The sequence below is a fragment of the Cetorhinus maximus genome, chromosome 25 (genome assembly GCF_964194155.1).
Source record: "Cetorhinus maximus chromosome 25, sCetMax3.hap1.1, whole genome shotgun sequence".
Classification (NCBI taxonomy): domain Eukaryota; kingdom Metazoa; phylum Chordata; class Chondrichthyes; order Lamniformes; family Cetorhinidae; genus Cetorhinus; species Cetorhinus maximus.
The window spans coordinates 5,645,376-5,661,964 of record NC_135903.1 but is presented as its reverse complement, the minus strand read 5'-3'; the positions used below and the strand labels follow the sequence as shown (position 1 = coordinate 5,661,964).

Sequence of the window (16,589 nt, the reverse complement as noted above, 5' to 3'; positions counted from 1 at the left end):
TGGACACTGCACTGGATTACAATCCATGTAGTGCCAATATAAACGGATGCAAGATTATCCCTTGCAGGTTGGCCCTGACTCTGGTGCTATACTCTCGGTTTAGAACAGTGTGAAAGCACTGTTGCTAAACGTCCAGTATAAATGCACTCAGTCTGCCTGTATGGAACTGAAATCCATGCACGTGTTTACCCAATAGTTTCACATTTATATGACTCAATATAAATGCATTCTTCCAAATGCTGAGGTGTGGCACCTGAACCTTAACCAGTAATTCAGCTATTTGGTCAAAGCAACCATTTTCCAAGTTGTTTGAGTTCACACATTACTTTAAACAAGCTCAAGTAAGCAGAGCTTCTAATTAATGTCACAAGTAATACCAGCAATCTCCATTTCATTCCCAGGTAAAACACAGTTTACCAAGTAAAATATCACTGTAGTACGAAACAAAATCCTACACAAGCACAAAGTTTTCTGTTTTTAAGGGTACAAATTCTTCTTGCATCCAAAATAAATCTAACATGACACATGGAATTTCTTATTATGAATGAATGAATTTCAGATAATTGTTCAGTGGCTTATAGAATTGCCTTCCACTTTTGGGACCTGCAGTCAAATCCAGCCCACACTGATGGCACTGAAATGCTCCTGGTGCTGGATGAAAGGATCCGATGTAAAACGAGCTTGGTCAGTTTCAATCTCATTCTTAGGGTGCTTCCACAACAAATCCAAATTATTTCACGGCACCTAATATTTTTACAATCAGGTGGATTTGTATTATTTATTGTTTTTCAATCAAGATTTTCAAGTTCTTTCATAACAACTGCATATTCTGACTGCAGTTTAGTTTTCAGCTCAGATTCCACTACTCTGGCCACTATTTATCCTATACTAAATGAAAATTTACAGTTTGGCAAAATAAAGTGAAAACAGAGCATCCGTGAGTCAGAGGTCAAAGCAGGTGTCAGACAATAAAATCAGGTGATCCTTACTGTCAGACCCAGCATACAAAAATCAATTGTTTTAACACTCAGCCTTGATTCATCCACCATTTCTGACACAATAGATAAGATCTAAGCCTGGTAATAGCTGGGCTTTTCTTGGTCTAAACTTGATCACCAGGTCAAATGAACTAATATATCTTCGGTGAAAACCTGTATACAAGATCAGTGAGCAAGATATTATGCTGTTGCCAGAATCAGGATCTTAAAAGTAAATGACTACTTCTGGACTCCTGCATCCAATTTTCAGTATTTGATTCAAGGAGCAAGGAGCTAGTGTAGAGGAAAGAACTGTACGGCAATTTTATCCTCGGGTGCCTGCCATGTTTTATATATACACAGCCTCGCTTTTGCTAGAAATGTTTTGGATCATATGTACTGTACATCAGCATTTCACAATCATTTTTTTTTAATATATGGTCACCATGCACTCTCTCAATCCAAGCTCAGAGGAACCCACCAATGTTGTTCCATTGTCAATCACTAGAATGTGCTGAGAATAACTGTCTCTCCGTTCTATGCATCCTAACAACATGACTGAAATTCATAATTTAACAGATGTGGAGTTACTGCCATGAAGCTATATCTCACCACCCCAAAACACATTGTTTAGAAGCTCCAAGAGATAGCACACTCAATTGCACATAATACTAAAAGTATTTTTGAATTGAGTGAGTGGGCATATGGTCAGGTCTAGTGCTGCTCTCCAATAATCTGCAGTCAATTGGAAAAAAACACACCAAACCACCGCAGGCTGCCATTTCTCTTATATTGTAAAAGAAAATTATACATTATGGCACTTCAAATCTGCACATAACCATGAAGGCAAATGCCAGGAAACCACAGTGCCTGAGTAGCAGTTTCTCCCACATACTTAAAATAGGTTAAGTGGATGTCATTGCACATGGCCACAAAGTTTTGCAACAAGACCTCAGAGTGGCTTAGTGACAAATAATTATAATTTCTTATTAGAAAGTGTCTTTGGTGAACCTTAAAAAGCACAATGAAGTGTATGTTGTGATGATGGATTTATTTATTTTTACAGTACCACGATTACTGAATTGTATGTAAGTGTCTATTTTCTGTTACTACTCAGTAAAGATTGGGAATCAAGTCTAGGATTTTTAGTTTGGACTTAGAATGCCTTTTCTCATTGAGTCATCATGTATGTGCTGTTACATAAAATTTATTTTAAAAAATGTTCAGAATTTCTAGCACATTTCTGTGTCTGAAATAAACTAACTACAATGGAACAATACAAGTTTCTTGCTCCATTGCTCAAGGAGGTATTATAAAATTGGCTTATGGAACTACCACAGCTTTGCAGTCTTACAACCAATCCACACATTAATTATCTCAAATTGTTGATCCATTTGTACAGATCAGTTTCACATAATTCAGAATCCAGCCTTATAAAAATGATCCTTGAGACCAAGAAACAATACCAAACTACTCTACAATAGTCTCTTGTGGCATAATATTTCTAGAGGGGGGAAAAGAAATCACATGAATATTATATAATGTATGAGAACAAGAGAGAAAAAAAAGAAAAAAGTTACATCCCTATATCAGGAAAACTGCGATATTGCCGCTTATGAAATCATTCTACACATTACTACAACTCATCAAAACATGCAGTATATGAACAGAAGCCTGTCAGAGTGTGTATGACACTGTACAACTGCACACAGCAAGAATCAACATCTTGGAGTTAGGGGAAGAGAACTGAGTAAAGAAAAGCCACTGTGATTCTATCTGAGACACACACACACACACACACACAGGGAACATATTTCAAAATAACAGTTTGTGACATAGACAGGCTATCATTTAACTCCTCTTTATCAATGTGTGGACCCTTTGCTATTTCTGCTCTGTAATACATTGAGTGCCCATGGGCCCAGACCAAGAATTAATCACTAGAAAAGGAAGTAAGAAAAAGTACTCCCACTTCAGATATAAACAGTGAATGCCTGCAGGGTAAGTGTACTATACATATCAGGGATAAGTTAAATACATTTGTCCAACTTGCATCACTCTTCTGATCTTGAGTCTGTACTTTAGGTATATACTATGTTTGACTCCCAATGTGTTTTCCATTTATACAATTTTTGTAACACTTAAAAAAACTAAAAACAGGTCAGAAAAGGCAAGGGAGACTTTCAGAAGATTAAAATGATGGTTTAGGATGTACAAACACAACAGGATGTGATATTTGATCAAGAATGTTTCAAAGTTCATTCTTGGTCAGTCCCAAATTGATGGATTCCAGTCAAGTGGCAATTCTGGTGCTATAGCTGGCCTCAAAACCCCTCAGTCAGCAGTATTCCTGTCTTCAGCAAAAGAGGAATACGAAGTCAAAATTCAGAGATACTTAAAAGTAAGAATCAATGTGAATATAGTGTTACAAATTTAAACAGCAAACTCAGTTATGCTTGTAAATGAAGGTGTTGTGAAAAGCATATCCCATGGACAGCCATAATATAAATCTCCTTCAACACCATTGGTACAACATATCCATGTCCAACATCAGAACATCACTCTGCTCCAGCAATCTTTGCATCTAAATTTTGTAACAGGCTTGCATTACTAGAAATTGGAAAGAAAATTCCCTCAATCCTACATCAGTCAGAACTAAGTCACGAGCGTTCCAATAAAGGCAGTCTGATAGTTCTTTGTAGTTGCAGCTTAGTATCAAAATGCCAGGTGTTAGAAAGCAGAATATTCAACCCATTTGGTACAAAATCATGCCAATTAAAATTTTATAACATTAAATACTGCAGGTGAAATTCCAATCAAGCCATGATTACTGTACAAGGCCAAAAATATAACAGTCTGCAGTACTAACAGTAGAAGCAAACAGGAAACAAAAAGCACATGTTGCTGGCTAGGCTAGCATATATTGCCCATCGCTAATTGCCCTTGAGAAGATGGTGGTGAGCTGCCTTCTCGAACTGCTGCAGTCCATGTGGTGTAGGTACACCCACAGTGCTGTTAGGAAGTGAGTTCCAGGATTTTGACCCAGTGACAGTGATGGAACAGCGATATATTTCCAAGTCAGGATGATGAGTGGCTTGGAGGGGAACTTCCAGGTGGTGCTGTTCTCATGTGTCTGCTGCCCTTGTTCTTCTAGATGGTAGCGGTCGTGGGTTTGGAAGATGCTGTCTAAGGAGGCTTGGCGAATTTCTGCAGTGTATCTTGTAGATGGTATACACTGCTGCCACTGCTTGTTGGTGGTGGAGGGAGTGAATGTTTGTGGAAGGGGTGCCAATCAAGCAGGTTGCTTTGCCCTGGATGGTGTCAAGCTTTTTGAGTGTTGTTGGAGCAGTACTCATTCGGGCAATTGGACGGTATTCCCTCACACTCCTGACCTGTGCTTTGTAGATGGTGGGCAGGCTTTGGGGAGTCAGGAGGTGAGTTACTCACTGCAGGATTCCTAGCCTTTGTCCTGCTCTTGTAGCCAAAGTATTTATATGGTTAGTCCAGTTCAGTTTCTGGTCAATGGTGACCCTAGGATGTTGATAGTGATTACGTCCCTTAATTCCTACAGTTTAGGTAATTTTGAGTTTAGGTCCTCCAAGCAAAATGATGTGCCCTGCCCAGATGTCCCCTGCCCAGATGTCCACAGAGGTAAAAAGAGGCCCAGGTGGTTCAGAAGGTGAAGGCACTTCACTTTTGCCTATAGTTGATGGTTTTGAACCCAGTTCATAACAATGGGTTGTAATTACTTCTTTTTGCTAGCTGTAACTGTCTTTATAAGTGATTTTAGACATTCCTTATGGGCATAAACTCCCCTAATAAAAGTAATGATATGCAATGAAACAGCACTTCTCAGGGACCAGCAAAAGTATGCAATTACCCCATACCTGCTGACCAAACTGAATTATATAATTCCTTGCACTGTTGGTAGTGAATCTATAACCATGTTATTATAAATGCTCTACCGCACCAAAGTATTTTGTCAGCAAGAATTTTAATTTATTGGATTAACATATAAAATATGGCTACCAATTTATCATAAATACAATTAAAAGTAATCAGTGGAGTTAGGCTGACATCTGCCATTCTGAAAATGTGTCATGACGACAATTGGTACACACACTGATTTGTGTCTACATGTGCAATAGGAAATGTGAAAGATTACAGTTTTCTGGGTTGTGCAAGCCTGAAACTTACAAAAACCTTAAATATAACCATGTAGTCATTACCCAATTTACAAATAATCATTCAGAAAACATCAAACGTCCTCAGCTAACACCAAATTAGGCAGAATAAGCCGCTGTACCAGAACAGCACTCCCATAAAAGATTCTGCTTTTAACCCCACTTTTTTTTTAAAATAAAGTGTTATTCTGAATTCCTCCCTTCCAGGAAAGCACAGAAACATACTATGGTATGTTTTTATGGACACCAGGCAAGCTCTTAATACCATGTTTGGGTAGCCATTCTAAATGTCCATGGCCAAATAAATCTTGGCACGTTTAACCAGGAGGCAGAGTAGGTCAACGAGCACAAAAGTGGTGGGTGAATAGGGTTTGGTACAATTTAGGGCACAGGCAGCAGAGTTTTGGATGACCTGAGGATTATGAAAGGTAAAATGTGGGAGGTCGGCAAGGAGAACATAGCATATCAGTGTCTAGCACGAGCAAGAATGATTTGATTCAGTACTGACATTTAAGACACACTAGAGACAAAAAAATCCCATGCCAGACCCACCAAGGTATATTTTTAATTTCCCCCCTTCCTCTTCTGAAGATTTTTTTCCTATTCAATTCACCTGTCCTGTCTTCTTTGCAGCCACAAGGGAAGATGCACAGGATCCCCGTAGTCAACTTTAAGGGTCCGTCAGGCACTTTTCCAGCCTTTAATGTCCACTTTCAGAGACACCCAAAGCCTCCACTTGACTCATCTCAGATTGGATACTGAGTGAGTTGAACCTGTACTTGTCTTCACTTTGTGCATTGAGGGTTCACAGGGACTCAGTGCCACACCAATCCCATTAGACGTTCCTTTACAATGTTATTTAATAAGAATGCATATCGACAGTTTAGCAATGCAACAGTTAAAGAGCTTACAAATCAGAAGCCTGTTCTACATAACTATCCAGTAAAACTGTGTGTTAAAATGTAGGGTGTCAGTGACCATTTGTGTGGTGCTTTCTTACTATTTTAAATTACTGCTGTAATGCTCATCAAGTCACGTTTCCAAACCATTAAAACTTGTATGGACACCAGATAAGCTCTGGGCAGCCACTCTTAATGCGCAGGGCCAAATAATAAACATCGGCATGTTTAACTGGGAGTCAGTGTACGTCAACAAAAACAGGGGTGATGGGGGAATGGAAATTGGTGCAAGTTAGGATATGGGCAGCAGAATTTTGGAAGACCTCAGGCTTACGGAGGGTAGCAAGAGCACGAGGCCACTGAATGTTTTCTGTAGATTGCAAATGTTTAGATACTTCCTTCCTCCTTAAGTAAAAATTATAGCAAAATGCAACCTTTTTGAAGATGATACGGCTTACATTTTTGGTTGGGGTGAAATATTGGATCAAAAATAAAGATCAGAATAATTGGTGGTCAATTCTAAAACATTGAATGAAACATGAAAATGTGAGTTGGTTTCCCATTGGCATTAATATCTAAGCCCATTTCGCAGTGAAAGCTTGTTTAGGTCAAATTGGATACCAGTCACAATCACTGACCTTGGGCAGCTTATTGTTCTGTTTTGCTTTAAAGTTTCTGAGACTGGAGTATGGCTCCAGATGCAATGAACAGTCCTCTATACCAAAGTAAAGTAGCTCATCTTTTTGTAAGGAGCCTGTACAATAAGCATGAGTGATATTTTCAGCAATGAGTCGTGTCCAATCTCCATCCAGAGTCCACACTTGCGCAGTTACAGGAACAACTGCTTGACAGCATATAGGAGCAATTTTTAGCCCCCCCCCCCTAGTCTCCGCCTGGAAGTGCTGTAACCTACTATTGTACTCCTACCACCTTGATGAAATTGGCTAGAATAATAGACCAGGAGTTGAACTTGGGGAATGAATGTGTCTCGGTTCCATAACACATTTATCTACGGAGCTTCAAATAATGTGCAGCTGCCTCCAGGAGAGTGCACAGGGTACCCAGAACAGGTTCACTCTATCTCCTTGTGCAAACTACAGCACTGGGAGTCTTACACTTAAATTTGAGTACTTGTAACCTGAAACTTTGCTAACTCATTACTGCATTCAGCTGAGTAAGATAAAGCCTAAAAAGTGACATGTTTGCCCTTGGTACCAGTGGCCATGACACTAAAATATCACACAGCCAATATAACTATTTCGAATGATATTAAGGAACCATGGCATACACAACATGGCTCTCTGTAGTCCAGTAGCAACCGGTTTTCTCTGTTCACATTCGCTAAGTTGATAGCTGGCTAAAGCTGCTGTGTTTACCAACTGCGGCTGTTCTGTTTGTTAAGCATGTCAAATAAATTGCATCTGGCCAGGTACAGCTAAGTGCAATCGTCCTTAAAATAACCCACTGTGACTGATATTACTTAGAAATGGGCTTAAATATTAATGCAAGAATGACCACTGTTTTTGTCTCTAGGTACAATGCTTTCTCAGACATCATTATCTTTACGCTAGGCTTTCTCCCCCACCCACTTTCATTGGAATCAACCTAGCTTTTTAAAATTCTTTCATGGGATGTGGGCATCACTGGCAAGGCTAGCATTTGCTGCCCATCCCGAATTACCCTTGAACCGATGGGCTTGCCACACTATTTCAAAGGGCAGTTAAGAGTCAACCACATTGCTATGGGTCTGTAGTCACATGTAGGCCAGACCAGGGCGACAGGTTTCCCTAAAGGGCTTTAGTGAACCAGACAGGTTTTTACGACAGTCAACAATGGTTTCATGGTCACTGGGACTAGTTTTTCAATTCCAGATTATTAATTTAGTTTAAATTCCACCAGCTGCCATGGTGGGGTTTGAACCCATGTCCCTAGAATATTAGCCTGGGCCTCTGGATTACTAATCCAGCAACATCACCATCGCTCCATGCTACAAGCATATACTATACTGCCCCATGATCTTATTTGGAATACAAGATTGTCACCATGCAAATGGTCAGGGTTTATGATCTTAAATATATAGTTTAGCTGCCTCTGGGATTAGAGAAGGATTTCACCAAATTTTCTCTCTCGCGGCTGCTGCCTGTTTTTACTTACCTCCCTTGGCATGTCAAATAAACTGAAGAAATGTTGATCAAACAAAGCGAATGCTTCCCTGATGTGTCAGTTGGTGGAAAAGCAGTGCACAGACTAGCAAACTCCAGTTACAATTCCCAATCTGAAATAGTTGATCTTTGTTGAAGTGTAATGAAAGGTGTGGCAATTACACTCAGCCCTTCAAGCTAGGGAGGTGAAAATGAAATCAGCCACAGATGACTAGCCAGTAACTCATGCCAAAATCACACGCATGAATGTTGAGGTAGAACAAGATCAGGTTCAGCCGAGAAGCGCCCCATGTTCAAATAGTTTTCCAACATTCACACTGAATTCAGTGAAGAATGATCACTTGAATAAGGCACCTGCGGAATGACCGGTATAATCACACTCCTGAACAAGGCAGTATCTTCAGTAGAGAAAACTGAATAAAATGTTCCAATCTTCATCCCATTTAGCATGAGTGTCACTTGGAACAAGGAGGTGATGGTGCTCATGGTATTCATACAATGCATGCATTAGTACTACTTGCCCAAGTCTGCTAATTTTTATGCAGAATGCATACCAGCACGAGTTCCTAGGCTTTAAGTAATTGTGAAGTGGGTTTATTAGTACTGCAATGCCAAAGCCACCACAGAGGGCTAGCACACGTTGCGTAAACAAGGGAGTGAATTAACAGCACTTTCCCAGGTTGTCTCAGTCGTCAAATAACATGTGCATCAAAAGTCAGTCCTCCCTGACACGGTGTACACACTGGAGTGAATCTGTATTATTTTGTACTTTACTCTATTTAACAGATTGGGATTTGGTAGGAATGTTGTGCAATCATACTGCTGCTCCCTTTTCCTCTCCCCACTGGGTTCAATGTGATATCTGAAATCACTTCCTGTTCTTTCTGAATCTACACCCTAGATTTTATTAGTTTATTCCCTCCAGGCCTAGTCATTATTTTACACAGTGCCTCTGGTTCAGTCATAATTACTGTACTCTATTACTTCTGGTCATAATCTTACTTTCTCTTCTCTTCTCCTGAAAGAGGTTGCTTGCCTGTTGGAAATTCCACTTTACTATCCATTTTTCACATCCGAGCCAAGGTGGTAATTTGTTTGGGCCATTTTTATCCAACTGCTGTACATGCACTTTTCAACATGAGAGATATCAGGAGCAGGAACCCTAGCTGAATTCCCTATCCCTAACCCAATTATAATATTCGTATTGACATCCCAGCCAAGAGTAGACCAAGTACAGTCTAACAAGCCTGGTATCGTGACCTATATATTTCAGAAAGCAGGCTTAGGTTCTTTGTTGAGAGGCACTCTGTGGTTAAGCTTTGATTGTGGCAGAAAGGTCAAAATGGTGACAGAAAGCAAGGGATGCAATCAGTCACTCACATCAGGCATGTGTATTTAGCCAAGCCCTTCAAATGACAACTTGGATGAAGCAGTTGTTGATGATAATCCTGCTGTGCAACGCTAGGCTTGGACGTAGAGATCAAGGCAGTTTGACACATCACAAACTGTCATGCATGTGCCTTTCCATCACACTTAAGGCAAACATTCAAAATATATGTGATGCCAGGGAGATGAAGAGGAAGCTCTTAGGCTTAACATGAGAGTTGTCAGTAGGCATTGTCTGCAGACTGATTATGAGCATTTATCCAGGATTCAATGCCTATTGAGACTGGGTTGCAGAGAGACAAGCAGTTACTTCTGAAGATCTGTACCTGCAACTGGTAGAACCATGCTGAAGTATTATGTACAGTCATGCTGTAGGCAGGAAGATAAGAACAATACATTCACATTTTATGGGGAATTGTGCTAATCACCATGGTGCCTGTTAACTACTCTCATTATCTACTGTCTGCCTTCAAGTGCTGAAACCTGCGCTTCACAGTTGTCCAATGATTGTCCAGTTTCTATCCATTTGAGAGTTAGGGATAGATGCAGTACAAGCAGGATCACTTTGGCCCCAAGATGACAACATTTAACAGAAGGCTGAAACCAAGTCACTCTCAACTGGCAAACTTGAGGTGTCAGCTGTGGCTCAGTTCATAGCACCCTCGCCTTTGAATCAGAAGGTTGTGGGTTCATGTCCCACTCCTGGAAAACCAAGAACTGTGAATGTACTCAGGCAGAGACACAACACCCTCAACTGGCAAACTTTAGTTAATGATCCTAGTCAGACACCTGAGCCAGGCAGATCCACAATAATCCAGGGCACTGCTGACAATTGACCAGCCAGCCTGACTCATTAATGGAACTTGGAGGGGTAGGTCTGTCACTGTTGACTGATATTTGGCCCTTTCAGTCCCAGATAAACCAGCAGCTCAGTGATCTCAAATTCAGTGATCCTTATTGGGTAAGCAGTCAGATGCTTATCAGTACTGGTAAACTGCTCTGTTGTAGCTGGTTAAACTACAGCACCACCTCTGCATACACTTGGGAAAACTCCAAGCTTTCAATAATTGCAACCTGGTCATAACCCTCTAGACGCAAACCACTGCATTTTAACCCTATAGAAATGAACATGTGCATTTTATATTAGTAAAGAGATGCTACCTTGATAAATTTCTCTTGATTTGCATAGCCACTCAATTTTAATCTTTGGTACTAGATCTGCTATTGCTCATTTTCAATACTTTAAACAGACTTCAACTGTTTGCTGTCCTCTCATAACTAAAAATAAAAAGGATTTGCATATGGTTATTAATTCAGCCCAGTAGCAATTAAAGCTTTTAATCAGGATACATTTAATTACTTTTATGTACTGTAATCCATTAATCAATTGGTGCCCTAGACTGTTGATATAGGTATGGTGCAGTACATCCCAGACTGTAATCTGCTCCCTATGATATCACTCTTTAAGAGACAGCTGGTTTAATTGCGATAATACACAAATCCTCAGATGTATTTGGGTTTTCGGTTTACAAGTTGAATAACCTCTGGATATTTTGGGTGAAACCTTTTCATATGAGAATATTTGACAGAATTCTTCTTTTCCCTTTCCCTAATTTAGCATGCAATTGTAATACCAATACCTTTCCCCAGACTGTTTAATACACCTAACTACATAACTATTAAATAGGTATTTTACTTTCTATTTGCTGTTAATCCCTGTTAGTATTTAAGATAAATTTCACTCCATTAACACATTGGACCCCAATCAAGGTCAAATTAACAGTTCAATCTTCTGAAGTTACATCTAGGATAGTTTTAATATTTCCAAAGGAAAAAAGTGACAAAGACAGTTTTCTACTCACTCTCAGGTGTCAAAAGACCAAATGTCACACACATTTTGAGTTGCATTTGCCACCCAGAGAAAAAAACCTGGTGATCGTGTTGGGATTGCAAGGCCTAAATGGCACAGATACTGACACTTTCAAAGTCAAGAATGCCATCAAGCCTAATAAAAAACCTTCAGCAAAATACACCTGATTTTTTGAGGAATCCTCCATCCTAATCAGAACATTTCCCGCTAAATTAGAATGCAGAAATGTAAAAACAATCAACATGTGTCAAACCAATTGCAAACTAGCATGATGCATGAAAGTGGGTCAGAAAACAGTATGTCTCACCCCTAAAACGAGTAGGACCCAACAGGTATAAGTTTGCTAAATCGAAGGCCTCGAGGTTAAGGTTCGCACCTCTCTCTCCCCTTCTTCCCACACTGCCCTTATATCCTTTTTGCCCACACTGCAAAGAGCAGAGACCAGGAAACAGATGTTCAGCAAGATGAAACCATTTATCCTCAGTTACAGGAGTGAAACACAGAAAAATAGGAGTAGAAACAATTCATCCTCAGTTACAGGAGTGAGACACAGAAAAATAGGAGTGGGTCATTCAGCCCTTCGAGTCTGCTCCGCCAATCAATATGGTCATGGATGATCCTCTATCTCAACTCTCCCCATATCCCTTGATGCCTTTAGAGTCTAGAAATCTATTTCCTTCTTAAATATATTCAATAACTTGGCCTCCACAGCGCTCTGTGATAAGAGAATTCCACAGGCGCCGCATTGAGTTATCTGAAATGTTATCTGAAACACGTATTATTCACCTGTATCTCCAGTTAATCCCATTCTGGATTCCACCCACCCCCCCCCTCGGTGAGGAGGGTCTTTCCCACCCCCCCAAAACACTGTGCCAGAGCCCGAGAGTGGACCTTGCTGCTGAGGGCAATGCCCTCTTTTAACACGCAGCCCTCATTCCCAGGTGACTAAAATTCCTTCCCCCTCTGAATTCCACCACGCCATCCACCTGGATTTAAGATTTTTCTTTTGAGAGGCTTTTCCTTTCAGGGGTGTCAATGCTGAAATGCACCCCCCCCAACCCCCCCAGCTCTAGGTTCACCTCCTCGCACCATCACTAGGCCCCGAGTCCAAGGGCTGAGTTTCATGCCCTCTCCCGCTTGGCTTACCTTTCTCTTCCCCCCCCCAGGTCACATAGCCTGGCGCCGGCTCGGGCTTGTTATTGATGCTCTGGTTTGGGTGGGTGGTTTAGTTGGGGGGGGGAATGAGGGGGTTAACTCGCTTTCCGATCGGTGCCCGTCAATCCCCGGTCCGCCTTCTCGCCAAACTCCTCGATTGCTGAGGCCGCCGCCGCTGCCAACTTTTTCCTCATCAACAAACCCGGAAATTTTCTCTCCCTCTCTCTCTCACTCACACACACACCAGCGTCCCACAAAATGGCGGCCGGGGGCGTCAGCGTGGACGCGCACGCCGCGGCCCGGGGTTTGGGGGGGGGGGGGGGGGCGGGATCAGCGTGGCGTGCGCGTCCGCCGCGCCGAGCCGCGTCTGCCGTCGCTGAGCGCAGCACCGCCCCCCAGCGCCCGGGAGGAGTAAATGAAAATGACCCTTTTCCCCACGCACATCAGCAGAACCTTTCGCCTCCCAGATAGGGTTGCCAACTGTGATTAAATGTATTCCTGGAGGTTTCAGCATATGACTTGCCCCCACGCTTCAGCCATTGGTCGGCCAACACATCCATCCTTGTGACCCACTGCCTTCTCAAGCCAACTGGAAAGCAAAAAGACTCATTACCCAATTGGGCAATGCTTACTCTGCCAACCTTTTTTTCCCGGTTGTCAATATATCTCTGGTAAAGAGGAATGTTGAAAGGAAATGGAAAAAGCAATCAATCTTTTTCAATCTCCCTATGATATTTCTCCAGGGTTACACAAAGCAGTGCCCTGGAGATTGCTCTTCAATTCCTGGAGACTTCAGGCTCATCCTGGAGGGTAGGCAACCCTATTCCCAAAGGGCTTTGCAACAACAACAACTTATATTTATGATTGACGTCCCTTCACCTGTGAGAGATGATGGGAATGCAGCCTCAGGATTTTGGTGAGGTCAGATGAGGTCGTCTGTTTTGACGGCTGAACAAGGCAAAGTCTGCCACAAGGCAGGATGACCCAACTGCCCCAAAGGGAGAGTTGTGGCCACCAGCCCTGTCCATCCCTTTGATCACCAACCCCACCCCCCCCCACCCCTCCACCCACCTCTTATGGACACTACAAACCAGTCCCTGACCAAACCCACCCCCTTCCTCCAAATCAAAATGTCCCTCTACTTTTTTACATAGGAGTTGGTCACTCTTGCCACAAGCACCACACATGAATTTATCCTTTGTTGGTGGTGTGGGATGATATCTGTTAATGGGTTGTTTGCAGGGTTGATGTCTGCTTTGGAGCTTAGTACGATAGAACCGTATCTTGTCCATGCCAGCCTGAGGACACCCAGGCGCCCTTTCTAATCCCGCCTCCCTGCACCCGGCCCATAGCCCTGCAGCTTACAGCACTTAAGGTGCAGATCCAGGTACTTTTTAAAAGAGTTTAGAGTTTCTGCCTCTACCACCAACTTGGGCAACGAATTCCAGACACCCACTACCCTCTGCGTAAAAAAGTTCTTCCTCATGTCCCCCCTACACCTTCTGCCTCTTATCTTGAATCTATGTCCCCTGGTTCTAGAATTCTCCATCAAGGGAAACAATTTTATCCTGTCCACTCTATCTATTCCCCTCATAATTTTGTACACCTCAATCAAGTCACCTCTCAGCCTTCTTTGTTCTAACGAAAATAACCCCAACCTATCCAATCTCTCCTCATACCTACACTTTTCTAACCCTGGCAACATTCTTGTAAACCTCCCCTGCACTCTCTCGCTATTATGTCCTTCCTGTAATGTGGTGACCAGAACTGCACACAATACTCCAATTGTGGCCTCATTAGCTTTTGAAACTACATCTTGCCTTGGTAGTGGCGAATTCCTGCCCACAGTGTTGACATTTGCATCGATCATCAGCTACAGTTTCCCACTTGTCATGATTGATGTTAACAGATTTCATGTCTCTTTTAATAGCATCCTTGAATTGGAGCTTTGGGCACCCTGTTGATCTCTTGATATTGGCTACCTTTCTGTACTGTATACCCTTGCTTATGTCATATATATATTATATACGTTACAATACCTCAAATCGGGCTATCCGAAAACCAGCAGTGCCAAAAATTGGATATTCTTTTAAGTGGGCCATGCCAGAGTTTTAAGTGCTATTAAATGAGTGAAAAACTTACTGGCTTGTTCGGGGAGATGCTGCATTTGCACAGTGGTGTGCCCAGTAGTTATCCACTTTGTGCACCTAATGTTTCCTATGCTCTAACTGGCTTAGCTTAGTTCAGCTCTCTGGCAGCTTCACTAGCATGCCTGTACTTTAAATCCAGCACAGCCTGCAAGTCAGCCTTACTGGCCATGAAGATGGCTGAACATTTCCCAGAGATCGCTGAGAGAGTTCATTAAAATGATTTGGATTTGAAATGAAGTCAGTGCAAATATGGCACAGACAGAACTCAGCCAGGAAGAACAAGACTCTTACAGAATCCAATGAGGTAGAATATTTAGCTCCCTAATCTATTTGAGGGCATATTTTCAGTAAGGATAAAGGCAGTATGCCATTGAAGAGAAAACTATAGGAGTTAAAACCAAGCAGGAGAATGAGAATTCATCAGCCTGCGCTAAAAGTAAGAAGAGTCTACCTGAAAATGAAACCAATATGTCAGATCCAGCTTTGTTAGCATCAATAGGAAGAACAGGTGGATCTCCTTGGCAGGAGGGTGTTGTAGAAAAGCTAGAAATTCAGATGGATGGAAAACACTTAAATTTGTATTCTAAAGCAGCTTATTCTCTTGACTTCATGCCCCAATTCATCAAATCAAGATTCCAATTTTTTTTCTGAAAACTGGCAATATCTGAAATCCGGCACAGACTCAGTCCCAAGATTGCCGGTACTAAGTATTTATATTTAAAAGTATAAATACTTTTAAGTAATGAAATATCCTAAAGCGCTTCACAGGATCTTTAAAACCAAAGTATGACACCGAGCCACAGAAAGAGTCAGATAAGCAAAAGCTTGGTCAAAGGGGTATGTTTTAAGGAGGTTATTTTTCGTTTATTCATTCACGGGATGTGGGCTTCGCTGGCTGGGCCAGCACTTATTGCCCATCCCTAGTTGCCCTTGAGAAGGTGATGGTGAGCTGCCTTCTTGAACCGTTGCAGTCCATGTGGTGTAGGTACAGCTGCAGTGCTGTTAGGGAGGGACTTCCAGGATTTTGACCCAGCCACAGTGAAGGAACAGCGATATATGTCCAAGTCAGGATGGTGAGTGACTTGGAGGGGAACTTCCAGGCGGTGGTGTTCCCATCTATCTGCTGCCTTTGTCCTTCTATATGGTAGTGATCGTGGGTTGGGAAGGTGCTGTCTAAGGAGTCCTGGTGAATTCCTGCAGTGCATCTTGTAAATGGTACACACTGCTGCTTCAGTGCGTCGGTGGTGGAGGGACTGAGTGTTTGTGGATGGGGTGCCAATCAAGCGGGGCTGCTTTGTCCTGCGCGGTGTCAAGCTTCTTCAGTGTTGTGGGACCTGCACTCAATCAGGCAAGTGGGGAGTATTCCATCACACTCCTGACTTGTGCCTTGTAGATGGTGGACAGGTTATGGGGAGTCAGGAGTTGAGTTACTCATCACAGGATTCCTAGCCTCTGACCTGCTGTTGTAGCCACATTATTTATATGGCTAGTCCAGTTCAGTTTCTGGTCAATGGTAACCCCAAGGACGTTGACAGTGGGGAACTCAGTAATGGTAATGCCATTGAACATCAAGGGGTGATGGTTGGATTCTCTCTTGTTGGAGAAGGTAATTGCCTGACTTGTGTGGCGCTGTTACTTTCCATATGTCAGCCCAAGCCTGGATATTGTCCAGGTCTTGTTGCATTTGGCCATGGACTGCTTCAGTATCTGAGGAGTCGCAAATGGTGCTGAATATTGTGTAATCATCAGCGAACATCCCCACTTCTGACCTTATCACGGAATCACAGAATCACACAATGCAGAAGA

The 16,589-nt window shown here is 42.1% G+C and overlaps 1 protein-coding gene across 4 annotated transcripts in view; it reads left to right on the top strand.

Moving 5' to 3' along the window:
- LOC144667837 (alpha-2,8-sialyltransferase 8F-like) overlaps window positions 1-15,816 on the top strand; it is a 1,155,130-nt gene extending 1,139,314 nt beyond the window's left edge. For all 4 annotated transcript variants that reach the window (XR_013573381.1, XR_013573383.1, XR_013573382.1 and 1 more), the window contains one exon: window positions 15,722-15,816. The gene's annotated coding sequence lies outside the window, so the exon portion shown is untranslated. The remainder of the gene's footprint in view (window positions 1-15,721) is intronic.
- The last annotated feature ends 773 nt before the right edge of the window (window positions 15,817-16,589 follow it).